The following is a 19204-nucleotide window of genomic DNA, read 5'->3' on the forward strand; positions in this document are numbered from 1 at the left end:
ACCATGCCAAACTGGTTCCTAGACCGCACCAAACTGGTCCCTACACCGTGCCAAACTGGTCCCTACACCGTGCCAAACTGGTCCTTACACCGCGCCAAACTGGTCCCTACACCGCGCCAAACTGGTCTTGCAGTATAAAAATACAATTTGCTCCCTCATGTAACACGAGAAATGTGCCGTGCGGGATTTATTACGGGTTTACACTCACAGACATTACAGCAGCGCTTAATGCCAAGTTCTATAGATTTAACATTATCAAAACCAAACCGAGGAAGCGGGTAACAAGGAAGTGCAGCAGCTCCAGCCGTGCCCAGGTATGAGCAGTGGCCTAGTGCTGGCACAGGAGCACGGAGCGGCTCCCCGGTACCGGAGCGTGGGCTCCCTCAGCCCGCAGCAGCACCGAGGCAGCGCATCGCCACAACAATGCTGTGTGCAGGCCAGTACGGAGCCTGGGATCGTGTGCAGCGCTCGCAGGAGGAAATTCACCAATGACGAGCGCCTCTCCCCGCTCCTGACACCATTACGTCGCTCTCTCGCACTCCTGCATTAGCAACTAACAATAAAAATAAAGGCCACATGGAGGCCCGTCCATAGGGAGCGATCGTGAGGAGGACGCGAGCGAGGAGATTCTTCTAGATCACGGAGATCGACAAACAAAAATGAAAGCCACTTACAGCGAGAGGAAGGAAGAGGCGGCCAACTTATTCTGCTAGCGCGGCGCCTGTAAACATGTTGTACTTTAGGAAGCACTGACACCGCCGCCGTCACACGGGCTCTGCGCGAGGAGGTGAGCCGTCACGGAGCGGAGGGAAGACGGCGCTGACCGTGCGGCCCAGCTGTGCTGCCCACAGGCACTTGTTCGACAGCAACTTTCAGCTCTCACCAGCCGGGTACCAGAAGTTCAGAGCTGTGGAAGGATGCCAAGAACACGAGCGGGGTGAAAACTGCAGCTTCCTCCACCCACCAGGCGGCTAGAAGGCTGCTACATAGGTGCATCTTCCCCGGAGCTCCCGACAGCTGCCGTACTGCCACAAGGAGCCGGCCCCGCCGCCCTCACAGGACAGGATACATGCTTCACTATGTACATTACATATATATATATATATATATATATATATATATATATATATATATATATATATATATATATATATATATATATATATATATACATACATACATTCGGGAACTTTTTAGGCTGCTTTCACACATCAGGTTTTTGCCGTCAGGTTCAATCCGGCGAATTGTGAAAAACTGATGCAACGGATCCGACTAGCCTATCTGGGAGAGGCCAGAATGGAAAATGCAGGATTTGTAAGGAAAATGCATGATTTGTTTAAAAAAAAAACAACAGAATCCGTAGCCAGATTCCATAATTTTACCTCACGTTTCATCCATTTATTGCCGGATCCGTCGCGGTGCAGTTTTTTGACGGACAGAAAAAAGTTCCTATGTACGTTGTCTCCGGCCGCCGGAAAACAAATTTTAGATGGATCTGGCAAAAAACGGATGAAACGTGAGGCCATCTATTGCCAACTGGCACGAATACAAGTCTATGAGAAAAAAATGGATCTGGCGGCAACTTTCGCTGGACCTGTTTTTTTTTTTTTCAAAATTTGCCGGATTGTGCCTGACGGCAAAAAACTGATGTGTGAAAGTAGCCTTAATCCCTTTCTGACATTGGACATACTATCCCGTCGAGGTGGCCTGAGCCCGTATGACCACCGATGGGATAGTTCGTCTAACACGATCAGCCGCGCTCACAGGGGGAGCGCAGCCGGGTGTCAGCTGACTATCACAGCTGACATCCAGCACGATGTGCCAGGAGCAGTCACAGACCGATCCTGGCACACTAACCCCCAGAACACAGTGATCAAATATGATCGCAGCGTTCCGGCGGCAGAGGGAAGCATCGCACAGCAGGGTGGATTGATTTAAATCACGCCGATTTAAATCATGATTTAAATCACAATTTAAATCAAAAGATTTTTTTCTATTTAAATCGGATCGATTTAAATCATGATTTTAATCATGATTTAAATCACTGATTTAAATCAAAAGGTTTTTTTTAATATAAATCACGATTAAAATGAGAAGTGAGAGCAGTGCGCATGTGCGCCCATAGTTACACGGACGAAACTAGGGGCAACGATCTAACGCCAGGGTGAGGGGGGGACCCCAAAGTAAGTAAAAATCTTTTTTGTTTTACTATATGGCAATAGGTAGGTGTTTAAAAGCAGCATGTCTTAATTGTATAAACTATTAATAGCCTCCACATTTTGTTCATACTGCCCCTTTAATTCCACACTTCTAGCTTGGTTTCACTTTTGGTTTAGTTTCTTTTTCCATTCAGTTGACATGCCCAAACTTGTTGGATAGTCAGCATCCTACAGAAACCTCTCGAAGAGCATGGCATTGTGAATGTTACACATATACAGCCTTTATTCTACTGAGTTAAACAACTCAGCTTTATCTCATGATGGAAGAACCTTTGGATGGTAAAATATTTTCCTCAAAAAGCAGTTTATTGAAAAAAATCCGATTTAAATCAAAAAAATCTGATTTAAATCAAAAAAATCCGATTTTTTTGATTTTTTTAAAAAAACATTGATTTTTATCCACCCTGTCGCACAGGGAGGGTGCTCCCTGCGTGCTTCCCTGAGACCCTCGGAGCAATGCAATGTGATCACGTTGCTCCGAGCATCTCCTCCGTCCTCCTCCCTGCAGGCCCTGGGGCTTCTTCTGAGTACTGCAGGGAGGTGGCTTGTAAGCACCTGCTCAGAGCAGGCGCAGGCAAGCCTGCAGTGCCTGTCAGATCACTGATCTGACAGTGCTTTAAAAAGTGTCAGATCAGCGATCTGACACTTTACCATGATGTCCCACACTGGGACAAAGTAAAAAAAAATCTATATAATTGTCTAAGGGTCACTTCTGTCTGTCCTTCTGTCTTTCACGGATATTCATTGGTCGCGGCCTCTGTCTGTCATGGAATCCAAGTCTCTGATTGGTCGTGGCAAAACACCCACGACCATTGCCACAACCAATCAGCGACGCGCACAGTCCGGAAGAAAAATATGGCAGCTCCTTCCTCTCCGCAGTCAGTGCGCGCTCCGTACTCCCCTCCAGTCAGCGCTCACACAGGGTTAATGGCAGCGTTAACCGACCGTGCTATGCCGCGGTGTAACGCACTCGGTTAACGCTGCTATTAACCCTGTGTGACCAACGTTTTTCTATTGATGCGGCATCAATAGTAAAAATATCTAATATTAAAAATAATAATAATAAAAAAAAATCGTTATATACTCACCGTCCGTCAGCCCCTCGGATCCACAACAGGCCTTTCCCGCTCGCTACGCTCCGGTAACTGGTCCATGCTGCGATCTCGCGAGATAATGAAGTAGCGGTCCTGCGAGACCGCTACGTCATTATCTCGCGAGACCGCAATGCACTCTTCAGACCGGAGCGCCGGAGGACCATCGGTAACCGCTTCAATCCGGGGGCCAACGGAGGGTGAGTATGTAACCATTTTTTATTTTAATTCTTTTTTTTTTTTTTTTTTTTTTTTTTTTTTTAACAGGGATATGGTGCATACTACGTGACTGGCCAATATACTACGTGGCTCTGTGCTGTATACTACGTGGCTGGCCAATATACTACGTGGCTGGACAATATACTACGTGGCTGGGCAATATACTACGTGGCTGGGCAATATACTACGTCGCTGGGCAATAGCATATTCTAGAATAGCCGATGCGTTAGAATCGGGCCACCATCTAGTATATATATATTTACATGTGTAAAAAAAAAAATCCTAAATAAATTAAAAAATATATATTGTTCCAGTAAATACATTTCTTTATGTAAATAAAAAAAACAATAAAAGTACACATTTAGTATCGCCGCGTCTGTAACGACCCGACCTATAAAACGGTCCCACTAGTTAACCCCTTCAGTGAACACCGTAAAAAAAACAAAAAAAAACCTAGGCAAAAAACAATGCTTTATCATCATACCGCGGAACAAAAAGTGGAATTAGGCCGGCGTCACACTAGCGAGTTTTACGGACATATGAGAGGTGCAGAAAATACGGATTGCATACGGTACAATGATTCTCTATGGCCCATCTCCTATCTGCCGTATTTTACTGATCGTATTATACGGTCTTGTACGGCCGTAGAAAATCGCAGCATGCTGCGTTTGTCACCGTATTGTGCAAAAAAAAAATTGCCAATGAAAGTCTATGGGGGCGAGAAAAATACAGATTACACACGGACCAGCAGTGTGACCTGCGAGAAATACGCAGCGGTGTTCTATAGAAAAGCCGGTAATTCAATTGCCGGCTTTTTATTTCTCCTTCACAAACCCGACACTAATGTTAGTAGTGTGTATGTGCAAAATTTGGGCGCTGTAGCTTGTAAAATAAAGAGTTAAATCGCGGAAAAAATTGGAGTGGGCTCCTGCGCAATTTTCTCCGCCAGAGTGGGAAAGCCAGTGACTGAGGGCAGATATTAATAGCCTAGAGAGGGTCCATGGTTATTGGCCCCCCTGGCTAAAAACATCTGCCCCCAGCCACCCCAGAAAAGGCACATCTGGAAGATGCGCCTATTCTGGCACTTGGCCACTCTCTTCCCACTCCCGTGTAGCGGTGGGATAAGGGGTAATGAAGGGTTAATGTCACCTTGGTATTGTAAGGTGACATTAAGCCAGATTAATAATGGAGAGGCGTCAATTATGACACCTATCCATTATTAATCCAATAGTACGAAATGGTTAATAAAACACACACACATTATTTAAAAGTATTTTAATGAAATAAAGACACAGGGTGTTGTAATATTTTATTAAGGTACCTTCACACTAAGCGACTTTGCAGCAAGAACGACGATCCGTGAAGTTGCAGCGTCCAGGATAGCGATCTCGTTGTGTTTGACACGCAGCAGCGATCTGGATCCCGCTGTGATATCGTTGGTCGGAGCTAGAAGGCCAGAACTTTATTTCGTCGCTGATCACCCGCTGTCATCGCTGGATCGGTGTGTGTGACACCGATCCAGCGATGTGTTCACTTGTAACCAGGGTAAATATCGGGTTACAAAGCGCAGGGCCGCGCTTAGTAACCCAATATTTACTCTGGTTACCATTGTAAAAGTAAAAAAAAAACACTACATACTCACCTTCTGATGCCTGTCACGTCCCCCGCCGGCGGCTTCCCTGCACTGAATGTGTCAGCACCGGCCAGCCGTAAAGCAGAGCACAGCAGTGACGTCACCGCTATAATATATATATATATATATATATATATATATATATATATATATATATATATATATATATATATATATATATATATATATACACACACACTCACCGGCCACTTTATTAGGTACACCATGCTAGTAACGGGTTGGACCCCCTTTTGCCTTCAGAACTGCCTCAATTCTTCGTGGCATAGATTCAACAAGGTGCTGGAAGCATTCCTCAGAGATTTTGGTCCATATTGACATGATGGCATCACACAGTTGCCGCAGATTTGTCGGCTGCACATCCCAAAGATGCTCCATACAAGGCAGGATGGATCCATGCTTTCATGTTGTTTACGCCAAATTCTGACCCTACCATCCGAATGTCGCAGCAGAAATCGAGACTCATCAGACCAAGCAACGTTTTTCCAATCTTCTACTGTCCAATTTCGATGAGCTTGTACAAATTGTAGCCTCAGTTTCCTGTTCTTAGCTGAAAGGAGTGGTACCCGGTGTGGTCTTCTGCTGCTGTAGCCCATCTGCCTCAAAGTTCGACGCACTGTGCGTTCAGAGATGCTCTTAGGCCTACCTTGGTTGTAACGGGTGGCGATTTGAGTCACTGTTGCCTTTCTATCAGCTCGAACCAGTCTGCCCATTCTCCTCTGACCTCTGGCATCAACAAGGCATTTCCGCCCACAGAACTGCCGCTCACTGGATTTTTTTTCTTTTTCGGACCATTCTCTGTAAACCCTAGAGATGGTTGTGCGTGAAAATCCCAGTAGATCAGCAGTTTCTGAAATACTCAGACCAGCCCTTCTGGCACCAACAACCATGCCACGTTCAAAGGCACTCAAATCACCTTTCTTCCCCATACTGATGCTCGGTTTGAACTGCAGGAGATTGTCTTGACCATGTCTACATGCCTAAATGCACTGAGTTGCCGCCATGTGATTGGCTGATTAGAAATTAAGTGTTAACAAGAAGTTGGACAGGTGTACCTAATAAAGTGGCCAGTGAGTGTATATATATATATATATATATATATATATATATATATATATATATATATATATATATATATATATATATATATACACATATACACATACACACACACATACACTTTATATATGTTTTAATGAACATTTGAGCCCATAAATCCATTAGATGTCGGTTTTGCAAGCCTGCGAGAAAATATCGCAGTACGGATGCCATACGGAGGATGCCATGCGCAAAATACGCTGACACACCCTGCCTACGGATGACATACGGATCACTATTTTTGGAACATTTCTGCGTATTACGGCCGTAAAATACGGACCGTATTTTCGTACACTGAGTGTGATGCTGGCCTAACACAGGATCAAAAAGACAGATATAAATAAACATTGTACCATCAAAAACGTCATCTTGGCCTGCAAAAAACGAGCCGCCATACAGCATCATCAGCGAAAAAATAAAAAAAGTTATAGCCCTCAGAATAAAGCGATGCAAAAATAATTATTTTTTCTATAAAATCGTTCTTATTGTATAAAATCGCCAAAACATAAAAAAAGATATAAATGAGGTATCGCTGTAATCTTACTAACCCGAAGAATAAGGCTATGTGCACACGTTGCGGATTAGGCTTAGGAATTTCGGGTGCGGATTCTGTCTCTCCTGGCAGAAAACGCACCTGCGGTCTTTTGTGCGGTTCCGCAGCGTTTTTTGTGCGTTTTTGCTACGGTTTTCTTGCGGATTTGCTGCGGTTTTTACCCCTGCGGTTTTCTATAATGGAGTGGGTACAAAAACGCTGCAGATTCACAAAAAAGAAGTGACATGCTACTTCTTTTAGGGTATGTGCACACGTTGCGGATTCTCTGTGGATCCGCAGCGTTTTTTGCAGTGCAGAAATGCTGCAGATCCGCAATTGATTTACAGTACAATGTAAATCAATGAGAAAAAAAAATGCTGTGCACACTTTGTGGAAAATCCGCTGCGGAAACGCTGCGGTTTTAAAGAAATAGCATGTCAATTCTTTTTTGTGAATCTGCAGCGTTTTTGTACCCATTCCATTATAGAAAACCGCAGGGGTAAAAAACACAGCAAATCCGCAAGAAAACCGCAGCAAAAACGCACAAAAAAACGCTGCAGAACCGCACAAAAAAAACGCAGGTGCGTTTTCTGCCAGGAGAGACAGAATCCGCACCAGAAATTCCGAAGCCGAATCCGCAACGTGTGCACATAGCTTTAAACCGCAGCGTTTCCGCAGCGGATTTTCCGCAAGGTGTGCACAGCATTTTTTTCCTCATTGATTTACATTGTACTGTAAATCAATTGCGGATCTGCAGCATTTCTGCACCTCAAAAAACGCTGCGGATCCGCAGCAAATCCTCAACGTGTGCACATACCCTAAAACTACTTTATCAATTTTACCAAAAGCGGAATGGTATAAACGACCCCCCCCCCGAAAAAAAAAGAAATTCACAAATTGCTGTTTTTTGTTCATTCTGCCTAACAAAATCGGAATAAAAAACGATCAAAAAATGTCATGTGCCCAAAAATGATACCAATAAAAAACATCAACTTGTGCCGCAAAAAACAAGACCTCACATGACTCTGTGGACCAAAATATGGAAAAATTATAGCTCTCAGAATGTGGTAATGCAAAAAATATTTTTTGTAATATAAAGCGTCTTTTAGTGTGTGACAGCTGGCAAACATAAAAACCCGCTATAAATAGTAAATCAAACCCCCCATTATCACCGCCTTAGTTAGGGAAAAATAATAAAATAAAATTTTTTTTTTACTTCCATTTTCCCATTAGGGTTAGGGCTGGGGCTAAAGTTAGGGTTGGGGCTAGAGTTGGTGTTAGGGTTTGGATTACATTTACGGTTGGGTTAGGGGTGTGTCAGGGTTAGGGTTGGGATTAGGGTTAGGGGTGTGTTGGGGTTAGGGTTGGAGTTAGAATTGGGAGGTTTCCACTGTCTAGGCCAGTGGTCCCCAACCTTTCTGACCTTGAGAGCTACATTCAGTTTAGAGAGAGGGTCGGGAGCCACATTCAGCACTGAGAGAGGGTCGCGAGCCACATCCAGCTCCCACCCCCTTCAAAGTAGTGTCAACCAAAGCCCCCATTACAGGTATAATGATAACCAAAGCTTTTCCACAGAAATCACTCCAGAGCAGTACACTGAGATCCAGGGGTTCCCACAATACCCCCATTCAGTATTCTCCCAACACACTGTCACATCCAGCTTTGAGCACCTCGTTTAACAGGTAGTACAAACTTCCAGCGTACCATACCTAAAACATCTCTAAACCCCTAAGACCAGTAAATGTGCATCCAGATCTGCAATTCTGTGCAGGGCTACTCACAAAATTCACCACTTTGAGATGTGCTCTTCATACCTGTTTGCTAGACCTGGACCTAATGCATCAAGCTGGCAGACAGTCGCGAGCCACAATTCATGGGGCCGCGAGCCACATGTGGCTCCCGAGCTACAGGTTGGGGAGCCCTGGTCTAGGCACACCAGGGGCTCTGCAAACGCAACAAGATGTCCGCTCTCAATCATACAATTCTGCGTTGAAAAAGTAAAACGGTGCTCCTTTCCTTCCGAGCTCTGCCGTGTGCCTAAACAGTGGTTTACCCCCACATATGGGGTATCAGCGTACTCAAGACAAATTGGACAACAACTGTTGGGGTCCAATTGTTCCTGTTACCCATGGGAAAATACAAAAGTGGGGGCTAAAAAAAAATCCTTTTTGTGGAAAAAAAATATTTTTTATTTTCACGGCTCCGCGTTATAAACTTTAGTGAAACACTTGGGGTTCAAACTGATCACCACAATCTAGATAAGTTCCTTGAGGAGTCTAGTTTCCACTATGGGGTCACTTGTGGGGGGTTTCTACTGTTTAGGTACATCAAGGGCTCTGCAAATGCAACATGACGCCCGTAGATCATTCCATCAAAGTCTGCATTCTAAAACGCTACTTCTTCCCTTCCGAGCTCTGCCATGCGCTCAAACAGTAGTTTTCTCCCACATATGGGGTATTGGCGTACTCAAGACAAATTGCACAACAACGTTTGGGGTCCAATTTCTCCTGTTACCCTTCTAAAAATAAAAAAATTGGGGGTGAAAAATCATTTTGTGAAAAAAATAAGATTTTTTTATTTTTACGGCTCTACATTATAAACTTCTGTGAAGCACTTGGGGGTTCAAAGTGCTCACCACACAACTAGATAAGTTCCTTAGGGGATCTACTTTCCAAAATGGTGTAACTTTTGGGAAGTTTCCACTGTTTAGGCACATCAGGGGCGGGTCATTCCATGTCAAGTGAACCAATGATTTTTACCACTATATTTTTCATTCTTTTGAGATTTTGTTATTTGGTAATAGTGTGTCAGAGAATGCAAAATGTGAAGAAAAAAAAATTCTAGATTTTGTTTTTTATTTTTTATTGATTTTCAAAGTTCGGAAAAAGTGCGAATTTCGGTGTTGCCTGCCTTTACATTTCTCCCCATAACTCAGGCTAGAAAAGAGATAAACAAAATAAACACCATTCTACTCAGAACAGTACAGGCTTTCACCAGATATGTCACAAGAGTATCTTTGATAATAATTTACCTATGCGAACGCAGGCGCAAAACTTTAAACGCATTTCCGAAAAAAACGTTTAATTTAAAAATTTCAAAAACTGCACATGTGCCTGCTATGCTCCTATTCACATCTGTACCAAAATACAAGATGGGATCATGATGGGATCATATTTTAAAAAATAAAACTATTACAGTGTCAGTTCAAAAATCTTGATTTCAGATCTGTTCAGCCTGTGGTCTAACAGTGTGGGGTCTAGATTTACCAAATAATCCATGATTGTTAGATATTCCTGTATTATTTTATTATGTTACCACAGAGGAGAAGCTTTGTTAGGGCTGAGAATGACCAGGGGTAGACGGTGATTGCAGAGCAGATGACGGGCCGGCAGCTCGGGCCTCCAGAGGCCGTATTCACACCAAATCTTATCACCCAGGCAACTCCTCAAATGGAGGGAGAAAAATACTCTTAACATCCAGTTCATGTATTGTTCAAACCAGGACTACGAAGAGGAGGAGGAGAGTTTATGACATTGGTTACAGGAAGCAGAACCCATCACAGGGACTCAGCAATACCGCACTGTCATCATCCCATGTAGTGGAAATAAAGACAGTGACGTCTATGAAGTGGTAGAAGGCGGCACAAGATCGGCAATGGATGACACAACTGGCTATGTGACCTGTGAATATGATTAGCGCTGACGGCTACTGGACTCTCCAAAGATTGTGAAAATGAAGACGTAGAAGTGACTTTTCTGCACCTTCTGGTCCAGCGCCGTCCTTTGTGTATCCAAGAAAATCAGACATTGTAAAAGTGAACAAAAATCAGATATAACTCAGGTGGAGCCGAGCACCATGACAGCCGTCCATACTCTGACACAGAAGGAAACGGCCATTGCTAGTGAGCGCTTATGGACAAGATGACACTTCACCCACTAGAAGGGACACATTGATGATAGAAGGCCAGTGTAAAAACCTACTACTAATTGTTTGATTAGTTCATATTTTATAGAACGAGGATTTAACTACTGTACTATTCTTCTTAAACACTTCAGAAATGACATGTTTAGTGATATAGTAGAAAAAAAATTGTTCCATGTACAAATAGGTGGTAAAAATATTGATTCTTTTAATCTTGTTTTTAACATAATTAGGACGAGACTGTATTTAGAAAACCACACTGGAGGATGTGATCACCTTTTATCTTTTGGCTTGTTCAATGAATTCAGGTTGAAAATGCTGAGCAAGTTGTTATGATGATTAAGATGTATTTATTCTGGCACTTCGGTATTTGATTTTTGAGTTTCTTTATTGTTACATATAAATGTTGAATGCAGTAAGTTGTAATTTGAAAAGAAAAAAGGAAGAAACTCACACAAACATAAAATCAGATGATTCAAGGCTTAAAAAAAAATACAAATGTGATAGATCCCAAGTTGAATCCCTGTACAAATATAAACAAGGACACAAGTAACACACATGCATGTTTTCACAATTTTAAAACATACGTTTTTTTCAGAATTGCGCATCAAAATTTTTAATTTAATTTCTCCAAAACAAAATATAAAGAAACATAGTCTTGTGACATATCAAATGAAAGCCAGTACCGTTCTGAGAAAAATGATGGCTCTCCCACCTCTATATCTTAATTCTAGCCCGAGATATGATAAAAAATGTAAAGCCATACCAGGCCAAAATCCATGCTTTTTCAAAACTTTAAAAATCTGTAAAAAATTAACTGATGAAGAAAAAAATGTTAAACTTTTAATTTGTAATTAACTAAAGTTGTACTTCATAAAAACAAAAAATAAAAAAATCTAAAGACGTAAGGTAAAAAAAATATTCATATTTGGATCACTTGATATGGAATGACCCGGGCTCTCCAAGCGCAACATGGCGTCTTATCTCAATTCCAGCCAATTTTGCATTGAAAAGTCAAGTGGCGCTCCTTCCCTTCCGAGCACTATGCGCCCAAATAGTGGTTTACCCCCACATATGGGGTATCGGCGTACTCAGGACAAATTGTACAACTTTTGGGGTCCATTTTCTCCTGTTACCCTTGGTAAAATAAAACAAATTGGATCAGAAGTACATTTTTTGTGAAAAAAAAAAATTAAATGTTAACTTTTTTTTTAAAACATTCCAAAAATTCCTGTGAAACACCTGAAGGGTTAATAAACTTCTTGAATGTGGTTTTGAGCACCTTGAGGGGTGCAGTTTTTAGAATGGTGTCACACTTGGGTATTTTTTATCATATAGACCCCTCAAAGTGACTTCAAATGTGATGTGGTCCCTAAAAAAAAATGGTGATGTAAATATGAGAAATTGCTGGTCAATTTTTAACCCTTATAACTCCCTAACAAAAAAAAAATTTGGTTCCAAAATTGCGCTGATGTAAAGTAGACATATGGGAAATGTTACTTATTAAGTATTTTGTTTGACATATCTCTGTGATTTAACGGCATGAAAATTAAAAGTTGGAAAATTGCGAAATGTTCAAAATCTTCGCCAAATTTCCACTTTTTTCACAAATAAACTCAAATAATGTCAAGGAAATTTTACCACTAACATGAAGTATAGTATGTCACGAGCAAACAATGTCAGAATCACTGGGATCCGTTGAAGCGTTCCAAAGTTATAACCTCATAAAGGGACAGTGGTCAGAATTGTAAAAATTGGCCCGGTCACTAACATGCAAACCACCCTTGGGGGTAAAGGGGTTAAAGAGAAGCCATCATCAGGATCACACAATATAAGGCCACGTTCACACATTCAGTATTTGGTCAGTATTTTACCTGAGTATGTGTAAGTCAAATCCAGGAGTGGGTGATAAATGCAGAAGTGGTGACGTGTTTCTATTATACCTTTCCTCTGAATGTTCCTCTCCTAGTTTTTTTTTACAGTTACGAAGGTAAAATACTAACCAAATACTGAAAGTGCACACATTGCAGACACTGGGGCCAATTTCCTAAAGCCCACCACAAGATCAATGTGAGCAAGTGCCGCCAGGATGGTGCTGGCACAAAATGTGAAACCGTAAGACGATGAAGACAGTGGAGGGGCCATGGCAGAGATTAAAACCCTACCTGGGCAGCACGGTGGCTCAGTGGTTAGCCCTGCAGCCTTGCAGACCTGGTGTCCTGGATTCAAAACCCACCAAGGGCAACATCTGCAAAGAGTTTGTATGTTCTCCCCGTGTTTGCGTTGGTTTCCTCCGGGTTCTCCGGTTTTTTCCCACATTCCAAAGACATACTGATAGGGAATCTAGATTGTGAGCCCCATCGGGGACAGCGATGATAATGTGTGCAAACTGTAAAGCGCTGTGGGATATGTTAGCGCTATATAAAAATAAAGATTAATATTACCCACAGGCCACCCTGACACACAAACCGCTTATTGCATCTAATCTTCTAATGGTCATTACACAACACACAGGCTGCAGATTTCTACAGTGAAGGTTCCTATTAAAATCAGTATAACAGCGTCTTTATGCCCATTAACATGTGTGATCCTGATGACAAGTTCTCTTTAAGGAAAATCCTATGTATTATACAGTGCCAGCAAAGTGCATAAGATTTTAACAAACATTGCAAACTTTATCCACAGTGTAAATTGACTAGGTTTGAAATCCAGAGCGTGTGCATTCATGCTGGGGATGTAGGCGCAAGTTTCACCCTTTGCATTGTGCGGCTTTGCTGCACTGATTTTGTAATGATAGCCACAGCTGTAAATTCCACATGTAATCCACACATGACTGTATCATTGAAGTTTTGTCAAAGTAAAATACCAGAAAGTGTCAAAAACAAAGCAGCTTTATTAAGAGAATGACAAACCAAAAAAAGACAAAAACCACAGCGTCAAAAACACATGTAAAAAATATACCCAAAAACACAATGAAAAAACATGAGTACGGTAACTTAATTGACATAATAGATGCAGAAATGCTGCAATATCAAAAAGTCACAGTGTTACTGTATCATTTCTATGGGCGGCACGGTGGCTAGCACCACAGCCTTGCAGCGCTGGAGTCCTGGGTTCAAATCCCACCAAGGACACCTTGTTTGTATGTTCTCTCCGTGTTTGCGGGGGTGTCCTCCGGGTACTCCGGTTTCCTTCCAAACTCCAAAGACATACTGATAGGGAATCTAGATTGTGAGCCCCATTGGGGACAGCGATGGTAATATGTGAATAAGCTGAGGGGTGCATTTTTTTTTTATTTTTTTTTAAATGATATCACTTTTGGGGGTTTCCAATAGCCAAATTATCTCTACATGCTTTTCCATTGTGCCTCCTCCAGAGGTTCACTTTTGAGCTGCTATCTATAAATGGTGACCCCATTCCCATACCTTTTTCTCTTATGCATGTGCTGTAGCTTGAGGACTTATTAAAGGGAACCTATCACCCCGTTTTTTAAAAATTAGATAAAAATAGTGTGAAATAGGGGCAGAGCTGGGCTTTACATTAGTGCCTTTTTGGTGCCTTTACACCCCCGTTAGGCTGCCGAAATACCTTTGTGAAGTGGCCGTTTTGTCCTGTCACTCAAGTTGGTCAGGTCGGATGGGCGTGGTCACAGCGCTGTTTCTCCCCCAGATCAGGCTCATCATTACGTTGGTGGCGTAGTGGTGTGCGCATATCCAAAGAGAAGATCCACTGCCCAGGAGATTCAAAACAGCGCGGTCTTCGCTATTCGCCGTTTACCGGTGGGCGCGGCCATCTTTCCTGTGGCTGCGCGTGCGCAGATGGAGCGCTCTGCTGCCCGGGGCTTCAGGAAAATGGCCGCCGCGATCTCCATCTGCGCACGCGCGGAATCCCGCGGCCATTTTCCTGAAGCCCCGGGCAGCAGAGCGCTCCATCTGCGCACGCGCGGCCACAGGAAAGATGGCCGCGCCCACCGGTAAACGGCGAATAGCGTAGACCGCGCTGTTTTGAATCTCCTGGGCAGTGGATCTTCTCTTTGGACATGCGCACACCACTACGCCACCAACGTAATGATGAGCCTGATCTGGGGGAGAAACAGCGCTGTGACCACGCCCATCCGACCTGACCAACTTGAGTGACAGGACAAAACGGCCACTTCACAAAGGTATTTCGGCAGCCTAACGGGGGTGTAAAGGCACCAAAAAGGCACTAATGTAAAGCCCAGCTCTGCCTCTATTTCACACTATTTTTATCTAATCTTTAAAAAACGGGGTGATAGGTTCCCTTTAAGGTTTGGTTACTACACCAATTATGGGGACGCCCATTTTTGGTTAACTGTTATTCTTTCTGAGGTACCTCTGTTATGGGTGATTATCCATTTCCTCTGTTAGCTCTATTGTTACCTGTATTTTATATACGCTGCTTCTTTTACTGCCTATGATTGCTTCATTGTATTATTTATGTTTATATGCTTTGTTATCCAGGCCATAATTTCCTCAGGGGTGTGGACACATAGGTTTTAAATAATTTTATTGGTTTTGGGTTTCTGGTGTCAATAAAATTGTACTTTTTCATTCTTATATGTTAGGTGTGTATAATGCATTGATCTTTCCTCCTCTTCAGCTTATACCATATGAAGGACTATGAGGAGTGTATTATACCATATAGAGGACTATGGGGAGTGTATTATACCTCATGGAGGACTATGAGGAGTATATTATGCCATATGGAGGACTATGGGGAGCATAATTATGCCATATGGAGGACTATGGGGAGTGTATACCATATGGAGGACTATGGGGAGTGTATTATGACATATGGAGGACAATGGGAAGTGTATTATACCACATGGAGGACTATGGGGAGTGTATTATACCATATGGTGGACTATGGGGAGTGTATTATACCATATAGAGGACTATGGGGAGTGTATTATGACACATGGAGGACAATGGGAAGCGTATTATACCACATGGAGGACTAGGGGAGTGTATTATACCATATGGAGGACTATGGGGAGTGTATTATACCATATGGAGGACTATAGGGAGTGTATTATGCCATATGGAGGACTATGGGGAGTGTATTATGTCATATGGAGGACTATGGGGAGTGTATGATACCATATGGAGGACTATTGAGAATGTATTATGCCATAAGGAGGATATGGGGAGTGTATTATACTATATGGAAGACTATGGAGAGTGTATTATACCATATGGAGGACTATGAGTGTACTATACTATATGGTGGACTATGGGGAATGTATTATGCCATATGGAGGACTATGAGGAGTGTGTTATACCCTATTGAGTACTATGGGGAGTGTATTATATTAAACAAGCAAAATGCTGCCTATTTATCTAGTGATTGGATTGTTTACGCCGGAACAAAAATCATTGTTCTCAGCAGCACTTCGCCTGGTGAAAACTGCAGATATGCTGCTGATAACATGATTCTGTATGGGGACAGATTGATCTACTAGTGATTATTCTGTCCCCATCATTGTTCCTCAGCCAGCGCAAACAGGCCGTGAAACAAGTGTCGAACGACTTCAATATTGTTGATCACACTTGTTTAGCGGCCTGAACTCAGCACATGTAAATATAACCAAAATGTTTCTGTGTGATGGTTCAATACATTAGCATTTGGGGCCCGGGCCCCATTTTAAAACTTTTGCCCAGGACCTCACTTTACCTAAAACCGGCCCTGCATAAAGTGACATGTCAGATTTAAAAAAAATTGGCCCAGTCACTATGGGAAACTTAATTTACATAGTAGATGCAGAAAACTCACTGTTACTGTATCATTTTGATGTACTTGTATTATTATTATTGCCATATCTATTACCCAGTGTCCATACCATACTTGCTGTGTCCCTCCACCTCAAATGGTTTTAAGTCTTTTGTCTTCGTGTTGTGTTTTATCTTTGGTTGTTTCCAGACATTTATTAATGAGTAAAAATTACATTTTGATTTTCCACATAATTCTTTGGTCTGGTCTTTACTAGCATCTTTGTAGGTTTTATCTAGTTTTCTATTTGTGCAGTGGGCCTGATTTTATTGTATCTGAATTGGGGCATACCCCTCTGATTATAGGTGTTCTTCACCTGTACTTAGCCTAAAATAATAAGTGCATGTACGCAGTGGGTACAGTTCGCCTGCAATTCAACAGATGCAATCTGTATGATAGAGGTTGAATCATGAAAAGGGCCTTAAGGGGAATCTGTCAGGTGATATGTGTGTACCATAGTTATAGTATCCTGAAATGGGGCTTGGGCAGCCCTTTCGGGATATATAACTTTGATTGCTGTGTGTTGCCCCATTGTGTTCCTGTGAGCCCCAGAAAAAGTATTGTCGCACCCCAGAATTATGAGCTTATCGGTGTGAACTCTGGACACACTGCAAAAGCATACATCATTAATGGCTGAAGGTACCGTCACACATTGAAATTTCCATCGCTACGACGTTACGATTCGTGACGTTCTAGCGATATCGTTACGATATCGCAGTGTCTGACACGCAGCAGCGATCAGGGATCCTGCTGAGAATCGTACGTCGTAGCAGATCGTATGGAACTTTCTTTCGTCGCTTGATCACCCGCTGACATCGCTGGATCGTTGTGTGTGACAGCGATCCAGCGATGTCTTCGCTTGTAACCAGGGTAAACATCGGGTAACTAAGCGCAGGGCCGCGCTTAGTAACCCGATGTTTACCCTGGTTACAAGCGTAAACGTAAAAAAACAAACCGTACATACTCACCCGTCGGTGTCCTTCAGGTCCCTTGCAGTCTGCTTCCTGCTCTGAGTGCCGGCCGGAAAGTGAGAGCAGATCACAGCGGTGCTGCGATCTGCTCTCACTGTACGGCTGCACTCAGAGCAGGAAGCAGACGGCAAGGGACCTGAAGGACACCGACGGGTGAGTATGTACTGTTTGTTTTTTTACGTTTACGCTGGTAACCAGGGTAAACATCGGGTTACTAAGCGCGGCCCTGCGCTTAGTTACCCGATGTTTACCCTGGTTACCCGGGGACTTCGGCATCGCTCCAGCGCCGTGATTGCAACGTGTGACCGCAGTCTACGACGCTGGAGCGATATTCATACGATCGCTGCGACGTCACGGATCGTGCCGTCGCAGCGATGAAAATTTCAATGTGTGACGGTACCCTAAAAAGGCAAACATCAGATACATGGATAGTGTGTAAAATAAATCTATGGGAAGATTTGTTCCAGTAAACAATGCGCACACTGATGATGAAGGTACCGTCACACATTGAAATTTCCATCGCTACGACGTTACGATTCGTTGTGTTTCTGTTCACTTCATGGCAATCTTTTTCTGTAATAAACGTATTGAACACTTTTTTTGCATCATACCTAATCAGAGTGTGCGGTAATTTTTTGGCTACGTGCAGGAACATGGTCTGATTATACCTCAGCTCCTAGGCAGGGAAGGAAGCAAAAGAGTATACAGACAGGACAACACAGGATCGCAAATAATTCTCTGAGGTAAAACATTCTTAAAAACAAGCAGGGAAATGCGTTACCTTACAAAAAGAATCAGTTGTGATCCCGGGATGTAATATCTGTATACGTTTTTGTTTCCTCCGTTGCCCAGGAGCTGTGGTATGATCAGACCATGTTCCTACACGGTCAGACACAGCCATTACAAAGTACACAGCAGGGGCACATTAATAAGATTATCTCAGCACAGGAACATTTTATTTAAACACATCCAATTGTGGAAATTATTATTATTCCAAAATCTATTGATTAAAATCAACTTTAAAACTACCGTATATACTAGAAAATAAGCCGAGGCACCAAGTTTTGAAACGAAAAACTGGGAAAACTTATTGACTCGAGTATAAGCCAGGTAAGCTTTATTCCCTTATCCTCATCCTGGTATGCACGGCCTCCTCATACCTATGCTGGTACGCACGGCCTTCTCATCCCTATCCTGGTATACATGGCACCCTCATCCCTATCCTGGTATGTATGGCTCCCATCAAAAAAGCATAAAAAAAACCCCTAAACCATTCTACTTTCTGTTCCTGCGCTCCCTCACAGTGTCTTGTTCCAGTGTCAGCAGCTGCTTTATGCTTGTAAGTAGCGCGTAGCAGTGATGTCATGCATTGCTTACAAGCAGATCACAGCTGCTGGAATACTCACTGCTCTCCACCCCAGGACTATGTGTGTGGAGGGCAGTGAGTATCCATTGCTATTACGGTAAGTCTCACGCACAGTGTCAGCTGCAGTCACGTATGCCTGCTACCAAAGGGAAAGAATCTTCAACTCTCACCACTCCTATGGGAGAGGAGAGAGTTGAAAATTAATTTCTCTTAAGTAGCGGTGACACGTGACCGCCCGGCAGCTGCAGGAAGACGGCTGGTGCGGCTGACACTGTGCGTGCCATTACAGAGAAATGAATATTCACTGCCAGCGCAGTGAATATTCATTTCTCTTTAGCAGCGGGCA

General features: G+C 42.9%; 1 protein-coding gene across 4 annotated transcripts in view; it reads right to left on the reverse strand.

The window, feature by feature from the left end:
• Positions 1–19204, reverse strand: part of ATXN7L1 (ataxin 7 like 1) — a 205907-nt gene that overhangs the window by 96851 nt on the left and 89852 nt on the right. Inside the window, exon 1 of one of the 4 annotated variants that reach the window (XM_077264764.1) lies at positions 675–806. The exons of the other annotated variants lie outside the window; for them this stretch is intronic. The gene's annotated coding sequence lies outside the window, so the exon portion shown is untranslated. Of the gene's footprint in view, positions 1–674; positions 807–19204 lie in introns of those variants that run through there. 4 annotated transcript variants of the gene reach the window in all.

This window comes from Ranitomeya variabilis, chromosome 5, assembly GCF_051348905.1.
Source record: "Ranitomeya variabilis isolate aRanVar5 chromosome 5, aRanVar5.hap1, whole genome shotgun sequence".
Lineage (NCBI taxonomy): Eukaryota > Metazoa > Chordata > Amphibia > Anura > Dendrobatidae > Ranitomeya > Ranitomeya variabilis.